Consider the following 19,983-nt stretch of genomic DNA (forward strand, 5'->3'; position numbering starts at 1 on the left):
ACTGAAGAGTCCATAATGTGCATACTGCAGCTTTGTCTGACGATAAGCTAGTATTTTCTCCCTTACTTTCAACTCCTAATGAGTACCAGCATGTCAGTATCCCTCCACTGGGATATTGGGCTGTTACCTTCAGGAAACTAGTTTTGATGAACTCCTCCCTGCCTCCTCATTACCCAACCACCCCCAGTGCTTTTCCTGGTGGCTGTGAGTCTGGCATGTATTCACAGTATTTTTCTGTGCTCTTGCCCTTTCTGAAACTCTTGCTGACCAACTCTCACAGGTTCTTTCTGCATCTCTGTCTGCTTGGCTTTTGACAACCCAGAAAGTTCAGAGTTGGGCGAATGTAAGTGGTTTCCCTGAGCATCTTCACTGAGTCTTCCTTTATGTTATACTTCTCTGTCAGATCTAGGGCTTGGCCATCCATCCTATGCTTTGTGTCCCCTCTTTCTGAAAAGAGGGACAGTTCAGACCCTCACCCCATGGGGACTCAGTGCCTTTCCTCCTATGGACATTACTGGTAATGACTGTGTGTTTCTGGCCTTTCTCCCACCTTCCTGTTCAAAGAACAAAGCCTTGGAAGCTTGCCTTGCCCCATTTTGATCCAGTGTGGAAAACTTCAAGTTATCTGCCTCCTGAAGGACTCACTTGGCTTCCAGTACTCCCCACCCCTCACCCACCCACCCTTGAACTGTGGCATTTAACCAGAGAACAAGTCATTCATCAGCGATCACTTAACACTCCTACCAGTGCCCACTAGGAAGGCTCTTTGTTACTAAATTTTCAGGGGTGGGTGGTGGGGAAGCTTGTTAGTATTCTCATTCTTTTGTTGTCGTTACCATTCCTTTAAAAATACACCTACACGCACGAGTTTGTGTGTATGTTTACATGTCTCCCTTTACATGTCACAAGGGGCTTTAGAATGAGAGTGGCCCTCAAAGGCCTGGATTTAAACCCTGAGAAGGGTAGTCATCCTTTGAGAAATGCATCCCTTTTGAAATATATCCCTGTACTCCAAATGTTTGTTGGCTGAAATTTGTAAATTGTTGTTTTGGCCTTAGTTTTAGAGCTCTCCCCGTTTCTGAGGTAAGTTTGGGGTCCACTGTATTCAGCATCCAGAACGGTGTATGGTCCTTGGGTTCACCCCTTAAATCTGGACTTGGCGAGGAAAGCCTTCTGTTGCAGGCCCAGTGCCTGTGGCACTGTGGGCTTTTAGCAGCTCTTACGCGTCATCATCACTGAAAATGTTGTCAGGAGCTTTGGGGACACAGAGGGCCAAGGCTCCCATTCAGAGTGTGCCCTTTGCGGTGATTACAGCCCAGGAGTATCTGTACACTGCCTTCTACTTGAATGCTATGTGTTAAACTGCATCCAGTTTGCCCTGGACCAAGCAATTTTATTTTTAAAAAGTTTAATCCAAAAGTTGCCCCTTAGGTGTTCTGAATGGCTGTCTTCGTTTGTTGTGACTGGCTAAAACTGTAGCCTGGCCTTGGGCTGAGTGGCCACAGCTGGCTAGCAGGCACCCTGCACCCCTCTTTACTAAGGAGAAAAGGACAAAGTGGTTTCATCCCACCTGCTTGGAGATAGAACAAGCCTGGGTGAGGGAATCATCCATTCATTCAACATCAGTTGAGGGTCTGACATGATGGGAAGCCACTGGAGTATTGAAAGCAAGAAAGTAATATCTGATTTAGGTTTTTTTCAGGGTTCTTCTGGCTGCCTGTGGACTTAGAGGGGAGGACAGGTGTGGAGCTGGGAGACAGGTTAAGAGGTGATTGTCCTGGTCTAGGGAGCTGTGCTGGGTGAGAGTGGGCAGAGCATGACAGTCCTTCACTGGCTGCCCTGGCCACTTGCCCCGGGCTCTAGCCCCCTGGATCATGAGCCTGCCTTTTCCCAAGTGTGCCAGACCCTGCTCTATGGCTGATGCTGTCATTCCACCTGGAATGTTCTCATCCCTTGCTTCTAACCCTTGTGTTTCTGTCATTGCTTCACTGAGCGACCTAGGCAAGTTACTAGATCTCTCTTGAGCTTCAATCTCTTTATGAAAGAGTGATCACTGAATCTACCTCAGGGGAATGTGAGTATAACACAATATACAGTTGAGTGTGGTTATTGCAGTAGCCTCTGAAGCAGTCTCCTGCTTCCAGCCTTGCCCGACGACTGTGTGCTGTCTGCCTAAGGAGCCTGTGAAGCAGGGGTCAGATCAGATCATGCCTGTGGTTTAGAATCCTTTAGACAGTAGCTTCCTGTCTTACTCAGAGGAAAAGCCAAATCCTCAGCATGGTCCACAAGGCTTCCCGGTACTTTTCTGACCTCATCACCCACCCCCAGGCCAAGGCCAGTGTGTAGTTCAGTAGCTCAGGTTCTGCCTGTGAGTGGCGCCCCCTAGAGTTATGCAGTGCACAACTTGTACAGCTGGACACACTGATACTGCTGGCCCCTCTTGCTCCTCTGCTGCAGCCATCGGCATCCTTGCTGTTCTTCAAGCACGAGAGGCAGGCTTCGTGTTCAAGCTCTTTCTACTGACAGCCCCTTGTCCTCAAATGTCACCTCGTTTCAAGTACCACCCAGTTCACTGTCCCATAGATGTTCCCTATTGTCTTTTTCTGCTTTATTTTTTTCTGTTAGAACTTACCACCATCTACCATATTCTACAGGTTATTTTGGTTTATTGTCTATCTTCTCTCAATGGAACATAAGTATGAGGGCAGAGACTAGTGTTTATTTTGTTCACCACTCTGTCCCCAGTGCCTGACAAATATAGTGGAGGCCCAATAATGAAGAGTGATTGAATTTGCAATCAAGCAAATGAAGTCTGTGGTACAGTGCTTATAGTACACAGTAAGCACCCAATAAATACTGGCTGCCGTTATTTTTATTATTCTTGTTGATTACCCTTCAGGGACCAGCCCCACTTTGGCTTTCTCTGAGCCCTTGCTCAAGCCCCTTCTCAGGTAGAATTGAATCACGCTGCCTGCACCTTCTCTCAGTGTGGCATTTGTCACGCTGCATTAGTGGGGATTGTGTCACTCTTCCCTGCTTGAGTACGAATTTTTGTAGGGCAGACTGGCTTGTTTGGATTTGTGTCTTGAGTGCCCTGTGCTTTCTGATCAGCACGTAGCAGGAGTTCAGGACGTGCTCACTGCAGGCAGCCAGGACAGGTGGATGAGCTCTGGAATCAGCCAGGGCCCTTACCAGCTGTCCTGGCTCCAGCATCACTGCCTAATGTTTACAGCCCCCCTAGGGGGTGGGGCTCAAGGGGGAGTTTGTCAACTACTTAAATAATAGAGTTGCTAAGGTTATATTCAGAGCAAATTTTGGGGAGAAGAGGGCCTCCTGTGTGTAGTTCTTTGGATGACAGCATCTGAGTGACCTGCTTGTTCCACATGGGATAGGCTGGCTCCTTAGCTGCTCAGGCCCCGAGGGGTTGGGGTCACTCAGTGGAGACAGTGTAAGCAATGCCAGTGTGTTTGGTGGAAGGCTGGGAGAATGAGAGAAAGCTTGAGCTGGCTCTTAGGGATTTGGGGTTGGGGAGGAGGGCATCTGGAGGCGACATAAGGAACAGGGGAGCAGCCCCTGTCCAATCTGGGGAGACAGTGAGTGCCTTGGGAGGCATGATTAGGTAAGTGGTTCGGACCATGTAAGGCAGAACCTTAAATGCCAGGGCCATGAGTTTGGCCTCTTTTATTGATGGGCTGAGGGGATGGGGCCCAGAGTGGGGATTGCGATGGTGTAGGGATATGAATCAAGGGGGACATGGGGTGTGGGGAAGAGCTCTAGAGGCATCTCTCTCCCTATCCAGAGATGGAGTTGTCTTGTGGGGCCACAGATGATGGCACAGGCTATGCCTTTGGGCACCAGCATTGGCACCCACAGGAGAGCAGAGTTTCAGCTGCACCAAGAAAGTACAAGGGACTGAGGAGTTAGAGGTGGGGGTTGACATGGGCTGGGGTACAGGAAGGGGACTTTTCCCTTTAGGGCAGCTGTGGGTGCCCTGGCGTCCCTGGGATTTTCCTGCACTGCTCTGGTTGGGCTCAGCTATTCATGAGCCACTGTTTCACTGTGTCAGTTGGGTCCCTACGTTGTATGGCAGCCCAAGCAGTCCAGCTCATCAGTCAGTCTTATACCAGATTGCTCTACAGAAAAAAAACTTTAAACCCAGAGACAGGCAAACTCAAGATCAAATGTCAGCTCGGCCAGCAGCTCACTGTGTGGCGTAGGCCAAGAGGCTTGTGCTCTTGGGGGTTCACTTTCTTTATCTACCAGATTAGCAGCAAGCAAGCTAAATCCCTGGGTTCTAGCCTAAAGCCCCTCAGATCTCCCCTATCTTGGGTCAGAATTCACCTCGGAGGCTTAGGAGGTACTGAGCTTTCAGACGGGGGCCCAGTAGCCACAATATGGAAAGGACAAGGCTTGGCATTGAGTGTCCTAGGGGTTTTGAAAATTGTTTACTCACCCAGGTATTGATAAATTCCGCAAAACAAGAAGAGGCTCTTTTCCCCACTCCCCTTGCCTACTTTGGGGTGGAATGCTTAAAGTGACTGTGACTTGGTGGAACCTTCCTGTATGCAATGCTGCACTTCTAAGTAGGGCCCCTGCCCCATGGCAAGGGTTCTGATTTTCCTGTGGCTACTGCCATCCTCTCCAGCCCTGTATACCGAGATTTCCTCCTAGTGTTCCGCTACCGTTCCTTGCAACCAACCTCAAATCCTGGGCCTCATCTGTTCAGCTGGTGCAACCCTGATGGCACAGACATGTATCCCTACACGTTTGCCTGCCCTTTACTCTTAAGATCATGACCTCAGCCTTTTTTCCTGTGCCTCCCTAGTTTTCATTATGCTCGTTTAAGATGGCTGCATAATATTCTATCAAGGGAATGTCTTCAGTAAGGCATGAGCTGGTAATGGGGCATTCAGATTGCTTCTAATTTTTGCTCTTTCAGCTAATGCTGCATTAAGCCATCTTTGTGTATTACAGAGTCATTTCATTAGGTTGGCATTTATCTAGCTAATGGCAATGGCCCAAGATTACATAAAGAGTCAGAATTTCTTTTTTCAAGAAGACTGTCTTGAGGGTATATTAAATTTTTACTTTAAATGCCAGGAACGCCTTTGTCGTGTTTTCCATGAATGAAGAAGCAAGGTAGCGGTAATGTGAAATCAGATGTGAGTGAAAGGCAGCGTGTTTACAAGTAATGCACGACTTGTTGCTTGTTCCTAAGAATCTTGTATCCCCATATCTCTGATGCTTTGATTAAAACAGTAATAAAATAAGCCCTGGCTGGCGTAGCTCAGTAGATTGAGCGCAGGCTGCGAACCAAAGTGTCGCAGGTTCGATTCCCAGTCAGGCCACATACCTGCGTTGCAGGTCATGGCCCCCAGCAACCGCACATTGATGTTTCTCTCCCTCTCTCTTTCTCCCTCCCTTCCCTCTCTAAAAATAAATAAATTAAATCTTTTAAAAAAAGTAACAAAATAAAATAAACAGTGGTCCTTTTTTAAGGATGTTTTTAAGAAACACCCTAAAAAGGGATAATTAAATAGGATTTCTTAGAAACATGTCTCCCTAAGCCAGAGAGAGCCCGTCAGAAAGTATTGTACTCTTAGCAGTGGAAGCAGGTCGCAAACTTGCTGGAAGGATTTGGCCTTTGGTTGGCCATTAGGAAATGACTAAAACGAAACCGAAAAACAAACGTCACTGACTTTGGTCCCAGTACTGTGTTGAGACTGAAATCTGTGTGGGCTCAGGGGTGAAGGGAAAGGCTTCCTCTCTCCCGCTGATCTGTTGTTTCAGTCTCTGGTTGGCTTTTGCATTTTAACTTAATCCAGCAAATGTTCACTGAATCTTTACAGTGTACAAGCGGTATAGGGAATAAAGATTTGGGAAGAAAAACCCCACTATATCCTTGTTTCTGAGAAGCTCATGAACTGGGAGTGGGAAGGATACATCAAGTTTAAAACTGATGATTCCTCAAGAGAGATGAAGAAGAAGACCCTTCTCTGACAGCCCCACCTTGTTCGAGAAGGGAGGAATTTCATCTCAGTGGGCAACTGGAACAGGGGAATTAGGAAAGGTGTTAAGGAGTGGTTGCTTTTGTTAATAATACCTTTTAAAGGGCTGGCTGTCTGATGGAGGCTGGCCAGTCCCAGCAAAGGTAAAATTCCTGAGTAGAGGAAATGGAGATGAGAGGACACAGGGTATGTTTCAGGATTGGCTGAAGCAATGGGCACATGGTTTAGTGGTCTTAGGTAACACTGTATACTAGGCATGGTTCTAAGAGCTTTATATGTATACTATCTCATTTAATCCCTACAGTGATCCCATGAGGCACTGTGAATGTTTCCACTTCATGGATGAAGAATTAACATAAAGCAACTAGCTAACTGCCCAAGATCATACTGCTATTGAACTAAGATTGGATCTAGTTAGTCTGACCTCAGAATCTGTTTCTAACCACAAAGCTGTCCTGCTCTCATACAGAGGAAGAACAGGCCCTAGGACCAGAAAGGTAGGCAAACACTAATTTGGAGGCTTATAGCACCAACATGTAGGGGTACAGAGATGGAAGAGGGGCCCCAGATGGAAATGAGAGGCATTGCCAGGATGAGGATGGGGGAGTTTGGTGAGAGCACTGAGGGGCCACAGGAAGAAAGAATTTGAAAGAGGGGGCTTGTCAACAAGGCCCAGTGCTAAAGGGAGTTCCAGGAGTTGAGACTGAGAGCAGGTCTGAATCAAGGAGAAAGCCCAGAAGGCCTTGGGAGAAGGAGCAGCTGCCTGGGCTCTCCTGACTGCGCAGTGCTTTTCAGCCTTCAAGGGTTCTACATTTTGAAGATGGTGAAGCAGGCACAAGCATTGGGTATCATTGTCTGTGTCCCTTTGTCAGTTGAAAGAGACGAGCATGACGGAGAGGGGCAGGTGAGAGCTGGCACTGCTAATTTGGCAAACCCCGTGGCTTTTCTGCAGCCTAATGATTTTTGAAAGCGGTTTGCTATGCTGAGGCACAAGTGTGACTCCCTCATCTGAGCCCTGAGGCAATTGCTATTTTTCCTGGAAAATTGGGCCCACGTGGGCTCTCTGTGTGGTTTATTTGAGTTCCACTTTTATAGCCTTATTACCTTGTTCCCATGATGCAAGAGGCCTCTCTTTTCTCCAGCTTTGCTGTGAAAATTGTTTCTTAAAAGGCACAAAGTGATCTCTTATCATTCGGGTGGTGCTCTCGCCCCAGCAGCATTTTTCTGCAGACTTGATACACTTCATCACCCCTGACACCAGTTGGCATGTTTCTGTAATCGCTGGCAATTTACTGAGAAATTTTAGGCAGCTCTTGAATCTCACTACCCAGGTGTTTGCCACAGTTTCTTCCAGAAGGGTTTGTGCGTGTAAATATCCATTCAGCTCCTTCTTCTCTGAAATGTGGTCCTAGCAAGGATATTGCTAGGACCCAGACTGATACCCAGTCTTGTTCTCTGGCCTTGAGTTGATAAAGCAGTTAGCATGTATAGAGGCTGAGCTGTTACCAGGCACTGTACTAAGGGGTTTATGTTCATGATCTTAATTATCCTCAGTCTCTATAAAGAAGGTACTGTTACTTCCCCCATTTTACAGATGAGGAAACTGAGCCTTAAAGAGGCAGAGTAACTTGCCCCATGTAACGTAGCTAGTAAATGACAGGGCCAAGTCCTCAACTCAGGCCTTTCTGACCTTCAAACCCACTTACTCTGTTCATTCATTCAATAACGAACATTGTTCACAACATGCAAGACACTGTGCTATCCCCAAGGGATACGGCAAAGGGAAAAGGGGGGTGGGGGAGGAAACTTACATTCAAATGTGGGAATATAGAGAAAAATAATAATAAACAAATATGCATTATGCTCTATGGCAGCAATATTCAACCAGTGTTGTGCAAGAGACACAGTGGTGTGCCACAAGAACTTTTAAAACGTGCAATACCTATTTAGTCAGGGGCACTGACTGACCTCTTTCCCTTAGATTGTCCAATTAAAAAATGACAACATCCAGCCCTGGCTGGCGTAGCTCAGTGGATTGAGCGTGGGCTGGGAACCAAAGTGTCCCAGGTTCAATTCCCAGCCAGGGTACATTCCTGGGTTGCAGGCCAGAACCCCCAGCAACCGCACATTGATCTCTCTCTCTCAATCTCTCTCTCTCTCTCTCTCTCCCTCCCTTCCCTCTCTAAAAATAAATAAATAAGATCTTTGAAAAAAAAAATTAAAAAAAAAATGACAACATCCAACACAATAATAGCCATCTGGTGTGAATGAATCAAAATTATACTTATTTTTTGTCAGATCAGTAAAAAACATATTTTTGCATTAAAATGTCCATATTACCCAAAGCAATCTATAGATTCAATGCAACTCCTATTAAGAGTCCAATGATGTATTTCACAGAACTAGAACAAACATTTCAAAAATGTATATGGAACCACAAATGCCTCCACATAGCAACAGCGATCCTGAGAAAGAAGAACAAAGTTGGAGGAATCATGTTACCTAATATCAAACTGTACTATAAAGCCATAGTAATCAAAACAGCTTGGTACTGGCATAAAAACAGACACATAGATCATTGGAACACAATAGAGAACCCAGAAATAAACCCACACCTTTATAGTCGATTAACATTCGACAGAGGAAGCAAGCACATATAATGGGCTAAAGATTATTTAATAAATAGTGATGGGAAATGGACAGATATGTGCAGGAAAATGAAACTAGATCACCTTCTTACACCACATACACAATTAAACTCAAAATGAAGTGGAGACTTAAATGTTAGACCTGAAACCATAAAAACTGTAGAAGAAAATATAGGCAGCAAAATCTCAGACATGGCTCATAGCAATATTTTATCCGATGTGTCTCCCCAGACAAGGGAAACAAAAGAAAAATAAATGGGACTGCATCACACTAAAATGTTTTTGCACAGCAAAGGAAATAATCAACAAAATAAAAAGACAGCCCACAGAATGGGAGAACATATTTGCTGATACATCTGATAAGATTTTAATATCCAAGATTTAGAAAGAACTTAGAAAACACCAAAAAACCAAACAACCCAATTAAAAAATCAGCAAAGGACCTGAATAGACACTTATCCAAAAGGACATACAGATGGTCAATAGCAGTATGAAAAGATGTTCAACATCACTAATCATCAGAGAAATACAAACTAAAACCATAATGAGATATCACCTCACACCTGCCAGAACGGTTGTGATCAGTAAATCAGCAAACAAGTGCTGGCAAGAATGCAGAGAAAGGGGAACCCTGGTGCACTGTGGGTGGGAGTGCAGACTGGTGCAGCCACTGTGGAAAGCAGTATGGAGATGCCTCAAAAATTAAAAACGGAACTGCCTTTTGACCCAGTGATCCCACTTCTGTGATTATATGTGGAGGAACCCAAAACACTACTTTAAAAGAACATAAGCACCCTTATGTTCATTGCAGTGTTATTTACAATCATCAAGATATGGAAGCAGCCCTAATGTCCATCAGTAGATAAGTGGATAAAACAACTATGGGACATTTACACAATGGAATACTACTTGGCCGTAAAACAGAAGAAAATTTTACCATTTGCAAGAGCATGGATGGACCTGGAGAACATTATGCTAAGTGAAATAAGCCAGTCAGAGAAAGACAAATACCATATGATTTCACTCATATGTGGAATTTAATGAACAAACTGAACTAATGAGCAAAATAAAGACCAACTCATAGATGGAGAGCAGGGTGACAGCTGTTGGAGGGAGGTTAGGGGATGGAGGGATCGAGCAAAATGAAAAAGGACTCATGGACGTGGCCAACAGCGTGGTGATTGCTAAGGGGAGAGGGGTTTAAGGGGACTAAAAGGTAATGAGAAAAAATACAGTAAAGAGTAAATAAAATAAAGCCTTTTATGCAAGACATAAAATATATTTCTTTTGGTGTGCTGCAGAATTTTAGTAATCCATTTATGTGTGCTATGAGATGAAAAAGGTTGAAAATTGCTGCTACATGATAATGACTATGGAGAAAAGGCCAGGAGGTTTGCTAAGAAACAGTGAGAGGACTTTAAATAAAGTAGTCAAAGCAGGCCTCACTGAGAAAGAAATGAAATTGTTAGGTTAAATAGCAAACAAACCCCCAAATCTCAGTGTATCAACTCAAGGTAACTTTATTTCTTGCACATAAAAAATTCTAGTGGGGCTACTCCTGGTTAGCAGTCATACTTCCTTGTGATTAATAAGGGACCCACCCTCCTCCTATCAGGCCCTCAGATTTTTTTTCCATTCAGCTGGAGGGTGGGGAAAAAGAGAGGATTTTGTGGCATTGTTTTTATGGGCTAGTCTGGAAGGAGCATACATCCCTCCAACCCATTGGCCAGAACTCTGTCATGTGTGTACATTAAACTGCAGGGAGGCCGGGAAGTGTAGTCTAGTCATGTGTCCATAAGAGAAAGCAAATGAGTTTTGGTGAACTCATAGCAGAGTGGATTCCACAGCGAATGTGGTGAAGAGGTGAGTCATGTGTGTAACTGGGGGAAGAGTATCAGGCAGTGGGAACAGCAAGGTGAAGGTGGCCAGAGTGGCTCAAGTGGAGTGAGAAAAAGGTGAGGAGGAGAGTGGTAGAAGGTGGGGCCAAAGAAGTAATGGTGGCCAGGCCATTGGGGGTTACTGTCAGGACTTGTTTCCGTTGTGAATGACGAGGAGAGCCAGGAACATGGCAGGAGTTTGAAAGAGGGATGACATGATCTGAGCTGTATCTTGAAAGGATCATCTTGTTACCACGTTGGAAATAGACGGGGAACAAGGAGGATTCGGGAAGAAAAGCCGGAGTGTATTGGAGGTTATTCCAGGTTAGTGGTGAGAGTAGCCAGATGGTGGTAATGGTAGAGATGGTAAGAAGAGGTTGGATTTGAGAGCCGCAATAAAAGTAAAAACAACAGGTTTTGCTGAGGGATTGGGGATGGGGTGTGAGAGAAAGAGGGGAATCAAGATTGTTCTGAGGTTTTGCTTTTGCTTAATGACTACTCTCACTTTCTACCCTCAGAAGTAAGAAGAGGAGGAAAGTTTTTGGAAAAAGGTATCTGAATGCCCTCTGGGCCCCGACCATAGCCTTTTCTCCTCCACAGCACATTCTGCCCCACAGACAGACAGACAGACACTTTCCATTCATAACTGAGCTGTCAGATTGGGTGGGTGGGGTGCTTGTAGCTCCTCCTAGCACAGAGCGTAGATGAGACCGCAGTGGCAGTGGTCTGACACAATTATCTGGGGTCTTCAGGCCAAGCCTTGGGGCCCACTTGGACTGATGTGGACGGGGCCTAATGTCCCCTCTGTGTGGCTGAGAGATGCCTACACAGGCTACTTCCAATCCCTGTTGTCTGTCATGTAAGAGCATAAGTGTGTTTGGGAGTAGGGGCAGAGACAGTTTCCCTGGTTCTTCCTTGGCAATCATGACCCGCCAAAGTAGAAACTAGAGATGGCACTTTTTAATAGACAATGATCTCACTGGAGTGTAGAGGGGAAGAGAGTCTGTTAAACGGCACAGGGTATGAGCTGTGGCAATGAATATTGCATGTCTAGTAGGTGCTGGGCAATGGCTAGGTAATTCTCTTTTTTTTTTCAGTGATAGTGAATGGTATTGTCTTTTTAATTTTAGTGTCCACATGTTCACTGCTAGTATATAGAAATATAATTATTTTTTATCTTTATCCTCTATCCTGCATTCTTGCTAAACTCACTGATTAGTCATAGACATTTTTATAAATATATTCCTCGGGATTTTCTATCTAGACAGCCATATCATTTGCAAACAGAGATTGTTTTATTTATTTATTTATTTCCAATCGGTATGTTTTTTATTTCCTTTTGTCACCTCTTGCGCTAAGACTTCCAGTGCTATCCTGAGTAAGACTGGACATCGTTGCCTGTTCCTAATCTCTGGGGAAAGGCATTCAGTCTTTCCCCATTAAGTATATTGTTAGTGGTAGGGTTTTCTCCAAATGTTGTTTGCACTTTGCTGGTATGGGTGTGGTTAGAATATGAGATTTTCTGTGATGTTTGGCTGAAATAGAGTAATTATTATCTAAAAGTTTTCTGTCTTGCTGGATGGAGCAAGCTTTCCTTAGGGCCCCCTCCCTTTTTTTTTGTCTGTGCCTATTGACATTTCCAGGTCAGCAGCTTCTTTGGTTTCAAGTCTTGGGTATGTGAGGCAATAAGAACATACAGGGAACCCGCCACAGTGTTCTTCCTGGGGTCCTAAGGTCCCTAAAAGATCTGCCCTCTTCACTCTGCTTTTCAGAGTCTTCTCATGTTTGTTTTCTATGCAACATCCAAGTTTTTAGTTGTACTTAGCAAGTGGAATAGCATCTTCTTGGAAGCGGAAGTGGTTGGGAGAAGTTAGAGAACGTAGGCTGGAGCTAGTTTCTGAAGGGCCCTAATAGCAAGGGTTTGACTCTGTACAGGGTAGGAGGGCTGTTGGAGGCCCAACTTTACGACAGTGTGGAGGAATGGTTGGGTTGGGGGAGAGGCAGAGAAACCAGGAGGCTGTTGCCTGGGTCCAGGTAGGAGATAATGTGGTTCTAGACTGTGACAGTGGACATGGGGCAGAAGGAAGACAAGGGAAGCCTACACGGGCAATGTGGGAATGCGAAGAAAGGAGGTTGGGTTTGCAGTTTCCAGTGTGGGCAACTAGCTATAAGATGGGGAAGGCAGGGGAGGAGTGTAAGTACAACAAAGGGGGTGTATTCTAGGCATTTTAGAGCACATCAGGAAATCTGGACTAACCGTGCTTCCCTTCAAGGAAGGCTCCACGGAGGAAGTCTGACTGCTGTGCACAAATCCAAGAATTCGCACTGTGGGCAGAGGAAACAATATGGGGAAAAGCACAGATACAGGAAACGGCATGGTGGGCCTGTTGGGACTGCAGCTAACTGAGGGATAACAGGGAATTACTGGTTCCATAACTGGGCAGGAGTCTGTAGGAGTTCACAAAACGAAGTCTCATGTGGGCGGTGATGCTGCTGGTGGTCTGTCTGGCTCCTTGCCCTCCGTTCTCTGTGTGTTTACATCAGTCTTTTCCACTACAGACAGGCCACCCTCCCTGCGGGAGCTTCCCTGCTAACAGCCCCAGTTAACACTTCCAGTGAAGGGAGAATCCCTTCCTCTGCATTCATATGTCAAGTCCAGAGAAAGGTTCTGGTTGCCTTATCCTTTTGGACCAGTCACTGTTGCTGGGGGCTGGAGCATTCTAACCTGGGCTGGATCATTTGCCCATTCCTTTTAGGGCAAGCAAGGTCCTTTTAAGAAGAATGCAGAAGAAAAGCATCCAGGGGAAGTTTAAAAAAAAAAACATTTACTGTGGCTTATTGTAATATGTTCTTGAAGAATATATAGTATGGCAATGTAAGAAGTCTTTGGAGAGTTTTAAGCGGGGGACTTGATCAAATCCAGGTTTACTTAAAATCATCCCAGACATTGCATGAGATTGTAGTTGAAATGACTAAATGACTAGAAGTAGAGAGATGGTTTGGAGGCTGCTGTAGCTCTGAAGAGAACTGATGAGATCTTAGTTAATTCATTTGGATTTCACCTTCAGCCACCATGTCAGCCAGGTGGAAGAAAGAGATAGAGACTACAGACAATTAGACACACAGGGCTTGGTGATAGAGCAGGGAGGGAGGGGCTTAAGGAGGATTCACCACCACCTCACGGGAGTAGTGACTGTGCCCTGGAAGGCTGCCTTTATCCTTGGAAACTAGTTCTTAAGTGGTGGCACACTCGACATATCTTACTGCTTCTTGAGAATTGTGAGCATGTTGGCTTCTTGTGGTATACTAACTCAAAAAGGAAGCTGATTGATTATATTTTTCTCCCTTTTAAAAATTTTCTTTCTTTAAGAAATCGGATAATAGGAGATGGAATCAAGACTTCCAGTCAAGAAATAGATGAATGGGAAGAGGTCACTGGCCTGAAGTCCCTACTTTCCCCACCAGCCTACCCCAGGGCTATTTAAGAAACATTCATTCCCTTGGCATTGTCCTTGCTAGGAAGAATCTTAAGGGTTTTAGACAAAAATAAGAAATAAAAAATGACATAATCTGACTTACGTTGTTACAGAGTCCCTCCCTTCTTGAGAATGGACCAAGGGTGAAGGTAAGAATGACATCAAGAGTAGGAGCAGGGACACAGGGACACACATAGAGGCATTGTCTTAGAGGCTACGGCAATCAATAATCTAGGATGGTAATAGTGGAAGGGGTGAGAAATGGTCATATTCTGAATATATTTTTAGGGTAGAAATCAGTTTTGGTGAGGATTGGATATGGAATAAGGAAGAAAGAGAGGTGACAATAACTTTAAACCTGTTGGCCTGAGCCATTGGATTAAACTGGGATGGATAAGGTTCTGGGAGGAGTAAATTGGGAGGAAGGTCAAGGGCTCTGAGTGAGACATGTTAAGCTTTCGATGTCGAACATGCCTTGCACAGTCCTCTTGTCCATTTGACATTGTACTTGAAGCAGACAACAGGGGTTCAGAGGAAAGATCCAGGCTTGGAGAGAAATCTGGGCATCATTAGCATATACCTAACATTTGAATCCCTGAGACTAGATGAGATCACTCAGGGGTGATTGAAGGTGTACAGAGAACAGAAGAGAACAAGGATGGAGCTCTGGGACACTCTGGCATTAAAAGGTAGGGACATAAGGAAGAAACAATAAAGGGAAAGAAGAGTCAGGGAGGTGGGTGGAAAATTAAGAGTGCTATCACGGAAGCCAGGTGAAGAGAGTAATCAAACAAGAGGGAATGATTCACTGGTAGCAAAAGCTGTAGAATGAGGACTAAGACCTGCCCATTGGATCTAGCAACATGGAGGGTAGGTCTGTGTGTACTTTCGGACTCAAGTTTAACTTTTCAAGTAAGCCATTGTTCCTGCCTTTTGCATGAGAATACCATTGTGCAAAAAGGGTCACTTAAGATTAATTGAAATAAATCTAAGGTATGAGATAGTACCATGGGAGTCCAGCAGAAGGGGAGAGTACTTATGGCTTTTATGGGGCAAATGGAGGTCAAATTCTTTGATGTCTTCATTTGTTCATTCATTCATTCCACAAATATTTTGGGGTACCAGGGACTGGGAGGAAGGGAGATGGTGGAGTTATTGTGAAAAGGTATACATGTTCAGTTTTGCAGATGAAAGTTCTGGAAATGAATGGTGATGGTTGCACAACAATATGGACATATTTAATAGCACCGAGCTGTATACTTAAAAATGGCTAAGCTCATCTATTCTGTTATCTGTACTTTATCACAATAAAAAAAAATCAGAGAGAATACAACCTTATTATTCCCCCTCCCCCACCCCATGAACTTAGTTGGGAATATGACGTTTGAAATGGATGGCATTTTAGTAGGAGGAAATGATGTGGAGAGAAGCAGAGGAGGATATCTAGCCAGAAGGAGTACTGGGTGGGAAGGGACTGGCTATCAGTTCTTTTTGTCTGGATTGTAGGGTTCATTGGGGGAGACCATGCAAGCTGAGTTTACAGCATCAGGCCGGGCGAGTCCGTGCAGGCCTGGCAGCCTGGCTGTAGAACTGGGCTTGCCTTCTTAGATTCTGGGAGCCTCTGGAAGTTCCTGCCCAGGGGAGTGTCATTCCAAAGGAGTGCATTTAGAAGATTAATCTCATTAATCCTTCCTGCTAAACCATTGCCTATTAAAGGCTGTGGGATTGAGGCATGCATTTGTGTGGTAAAAATTGTAGGCCAGCAGAAAGTTAGATACCCAGGCATGTGTTAATGAATTGAGTAGGCTATTTTTCCACCCATTTTACAAATATTTACTGAGGGCTGCCTAAATACCTGTAGTGTGCTAGGCAGTGGGGGTAAGGGAAGGAATGAATTTACTAAATCTCTTCTCTTGATAAACCTACAGTGTAGGAAACCCCATTCCTAAATAAGAAATTATGCTACATTGTGCCAAAGTGTTGCCAAAAACATCTCACCAGAGTTCCATGGGATCTGAGAGGAGGGTGTGCCCCGCCTGCCTGGGACACTGGGGAGGCTTCCAGGGAATGATTGTGCAGTGGATTTGAAGGATGAGCAGCATTTGCTAGGCGGAGAAGCGGAGATGGGCATCCTGGGAAGAGGGTAAATCAAAACTTATTGGGAGGGAGTTGTTAAGTTTAAAGAAAATGTATAAATATTCTCTTATAAAGCTTAATTCTTATTTCATTGGCTTTTAGGTAGTGCTGGCTAGAGTGCATGCTTTTGGACCCAAGTTCAACTCTTCAAATGTGGAATCCTAGACCGTCATTGGTAAGTTTGTTTGATGCCTTATCATCAAATTACGCTATCGCGGAGCAGAGGTTATCACTGGCACTGCTCTGTGGAAGTTACCAAGCCTGGCCCTTGGAGAAGCCTACAGTAGAGGTGGAAAGGATCCACAGGAGAAGCGGAATCTCAGGGTAGACCTCTGCGGTAGCTGTGGAGAGGGGGCCGGAGGAGGTACATCCAGGGTTGGAGTGGGTAGATGCCACTGACCTCATGGAGAGGTGGATAGAGCTTTGGTTTTGTTTGAAGGAATAGTCAAAGGAAGAAAGAAATAAGCTTTTTGGGCTTGAGATGGTGAGTATGAGATAATGTAAGTGGGCTCAGCAGCAGACCCTCAGGAACAGAAATGTCATCCAAAGGCATCATGGGCAAGAACTTGGGCAGGATCTGCTGGTGTCTGATTTTTTCTAGACCAGGGTCAGCAAACTTTTCTAGAAAGGATAAAATGGTAAATAGTTTCGGGTTCATGGGCCCTGTAGTCTCTGTCATAGCTACTCAGCTCTGCCATTGAAGCATGAAAGAAGCCATAGAGAATACATAAATGATGGGTGTGGCTGTGCTCCAATAAAGCTTTATTTACAAAACAGGTAGTAGGCTAGATTTGGTCTGTGGGCTATAGTTTGCCCACTCCTTTTCTGAGCCCTGAGTACTGGGCTAAGGAACTTGGACCTTTTCCTGTAGGCCACAGGGAACCATTAAAGTTATTTTGGGCAAATAAGTGAAATGGCAGAAGTGACACGTTAGGAACATTCATCTGATACCTGGACAAGACACATGGGCCCTATTCAAAGGCAGTGGCAGCAATCCAGGCATGAGGTCATGTGGTTAACAATGGTTAAAATCAGAACAAAGAACCAATCGAAGAGCTATTGTAAAGGGAGAACCGTAGGATTTACAGTCTTCTTAGACTTTGAAGACAGGAGCCAAAAGAGGATGAAAATGTAAACTTGTGAGTTTACTTGGTACCGTTGACAAAAATGTGGATATTAGGTGTGGTGAAGAGTGGTTGACCTGTCTGGCTTCAGACCCACTGAATTGAGATGACAGTGGTTCATAGGAAATGTCCAGTGGACAACTGGAAATGCGGGCTGAAACCTGGACTTAGAAGGGCAGGCGTGGAGATGTAGAACAGGAGCCATCGGATTAAATAAATTCTCCCCATAATGAGCAGAGGGCTGAGCCCTGGGGAGTGCAATAACTCTGGGATGGAAAAAAGGTGGAAGAGATCCAGAGGCCAAGGAAGAGAGTGTCTCAGGAAGGGAAAAGGACAAGGGAGAAGGGACGGGAAGGAAGGCTGCCAAATTTGTGACAAGGGGGTTACAGATGGCCTTGGGAAATGTGATGTGTGATGCCACGAGGCGGGAAGAGGGGAGGAAGAAGGGGAGGGGAGGGCGGGTTGCAGAGGGTCTGACAGACAAAAGGAATAAGGAAGGAATCAGAGACATTAGTAATGGAGACCACTCATAAGGGAGACACGTAAGGTTTCAGTGTTTGCACATCAAAATAACCTTTCCTTTAGCTTTGAGGCAGGCAAAGCATGCTGTAACCAGTCCTCACTTCCTTCTCTGGAAACGAGCTTTGTTTGGGAGTTTGTGTGTACATTGCACTCGCATTGTGTTTTTATGCTCCCTTTGAGGTGTGGTGTTCGTAGCTCTGCCACAACTTGCACCTCGGAATCCAGCCCATGTTTGGACTCTTGCCACAAGACAAGATGTGATCTGTTTGGGAAATACCTGCATTTGCCTAAGTTTGGAGGACCAAAAAATTGGAATGAAACTTCTTACTGCAGAGTCTTATCAAGTATAGTAATTCATTCAACTAGATATCAATTTATGCTCTGATCATTTCAAATGCACCTTCTTTAGTTTGAATTCTAAGTGGTTTTGGCTTGGTTTATGTGAATATAGAATTTAAAAGATAGAGTAATAAAAGGAACAGGTGTCACTGGTTTAGAGCCACCAATTATCGGACACTCACCATATACCTGGTACAGTGCTGTGTGCTCTGTAGCTGTCACTTTATCTTTGTGACAACCTGTGACATGGGAAGTAGTATTTTCATTTCAGCAATAAGGAAATCAAATCACAGGTTGAGTAACCTACCCAAGGTTATGGAAAATTTGAACCCAGCTCTATCTGACCCCTAGTTTATGCCACTCCCTGTTTCCCCATCGAAGTCTAGAATTCCTCCTCCTACATACACAGAAGTACTAGAGACAGATTGAGCTCTTCCGGTTAAATATTCAGAGACTCTAGTGGGTGTTGTCACTTCCTAGGCATCTACTAAAAGGGTGGAAGGAGTGTGGGATCTCTGGAAGAGACTAAGACCGACTTCACACTCACTTTAACTGTTTCACTAGATAAAGTCTCCCTTCAGTTGGGGAAGGTGGCAGCCTCGGGCTTGAAAAGGAAACATGACAGTCAGACTCCAGTCCCGGCTCTAAGGCAATTATAACCTACTTTCTGTTTAAGTGCTGGTATTTCTCTCTGCTCACCTCCAACGTCAAGCTTCGAGGACGGAGTCCTGCTTTGTCTTGTTTAGTTCTGTGTCCCCAGCATCTACACAGTATCAGACGTGTGGCATGTTGTCACTAAATATTAGTTGCTTCTAATGAGCCAGGCGACTTGGGACAAGGTGCCTCCCCTCTGTGTGCCAGGCACTGCTCTCAGCGCGGTGGTGATGGAAGTGACACAGGACTGGTGCTCTGTCCTATTAGGGAGACATCCTGGTAGGGGAGGCAGTCAGCGCAGACGGATGAGATGTGCAGTGACGGAAGGCCAGGCAGGCATGATAATGCTCTGAGTAAAATAAAGTGAGAGGAAGGGGTGGAGGGTGATGGGGCTGATAGTTTAGGTAGGGTCATCAGGAAGTCCTCACCAAGAAATGAAGTGAGACAGTGTGGCTCTTGGGGGAAAATGACATAATAATGCTATTGAGATGACAATAGATATGTCAACTGAGCCTTTGATGCTTTGGTTTCATGCCTTCACTTGCTGTGGTTGCTAACACCCAGCTAACTGTTCCCCTCAGCAAGGGCTACCTCTTCAGACTCCTGTCCCCGGCCAAGCTGAGCACTTCCTTCCCCTCCTTGGTCTGCGCACTCTCCTAGTCTGGCCTGCCCTCTCCGAGGTCTCCTCCAGCCTCGAAGACCTCAGCCTCTTCAGTCTGCTTTGCCAGTTTTCTTTTCCTTGTCCTTAGCTTCATAAGGCTTTGCTTGGTCCCTTTCCTGTCACCCTAAGTATTCTCCCAGGGTGAGCTCATCCACTGCTTACCTCTATCTGGAAGTCACCCAGACCTACACATCCAGCCCAGCACCTCCTCCCCGCCCGCACAGCTGGCTGCTGCCCTACAGGCACCTCAGACTCCTCACTCTCCTGGTGCCAAATGTGTCTCTGTCTGTCTGTTGCCTGGCTTGGGTGGGACTACACCCCCTCAGTTCTGTCTACTGTAGGAGTCATCCTTGGCTTTGTCCTTTACCTCAACTGTCATCATCCATCAGTTGCCACTTCCTGAAGAGCCCATCTTTCTAATTTGTTACCTCACTCCTTCTCCCTCTGCACGCCTTCATTTAGGGACTCACCACATGGATTTTTTTAAAACAGCCTCTTCATTGGTCGTTCTGTGTCCATCTTTGTCCTCCCTCATTCC

At 45.3% G+C, this 19,983-nt stretch overlaps 1 protein-coding gene across 6 annotated transcripts in view; it reads left to right on the forward strand.

The window, feature by feature from the left end:
• Nucleotides 1–19,983, forward strand: part of ARNTL (aryl hydrocarbon receptor nuclear translocator like) — a 109,226-nt gene that overhangs the window by 19,921 nt on the left and 69,322 nt on the right. For 5 of the 6 annotated variants that reach the window (XM_036029056.1, XM_028514341.2, XM_036029059.1 and 2 more), the window contains exon 2: nucleotides 16,248–16,320. The gene's annotated coding sequence lies outside the window, so the exon portion shown is untranslated. Of the gene's footprint in view, nucleotides 1–6,479; nucleotides 6,506–16,247; nucleotides 16,321–19,983 lie in introns of those variants that run through there. The other variant, XM_036029057.1, reaches the window with a different exon arrangement.

The sequence above is a fragment of the Phyllostomus discolor genome, chromosome 6, assembly GCF_004126475.2.
Source record: "Phyllostomus discolor isolate MPI-MPIP mPhyDis1 chromosome 6, mPhyDis1.pri.v3, whole genome shotgun sequence".
Taxonomy (NCBI): domain Eukaryota; kingdom Metazoa; phylum Chordata; class Mammalia; order Chiroptera; family Phyllostomidae; genus Phyllostomus; species Phyllostomus discolor.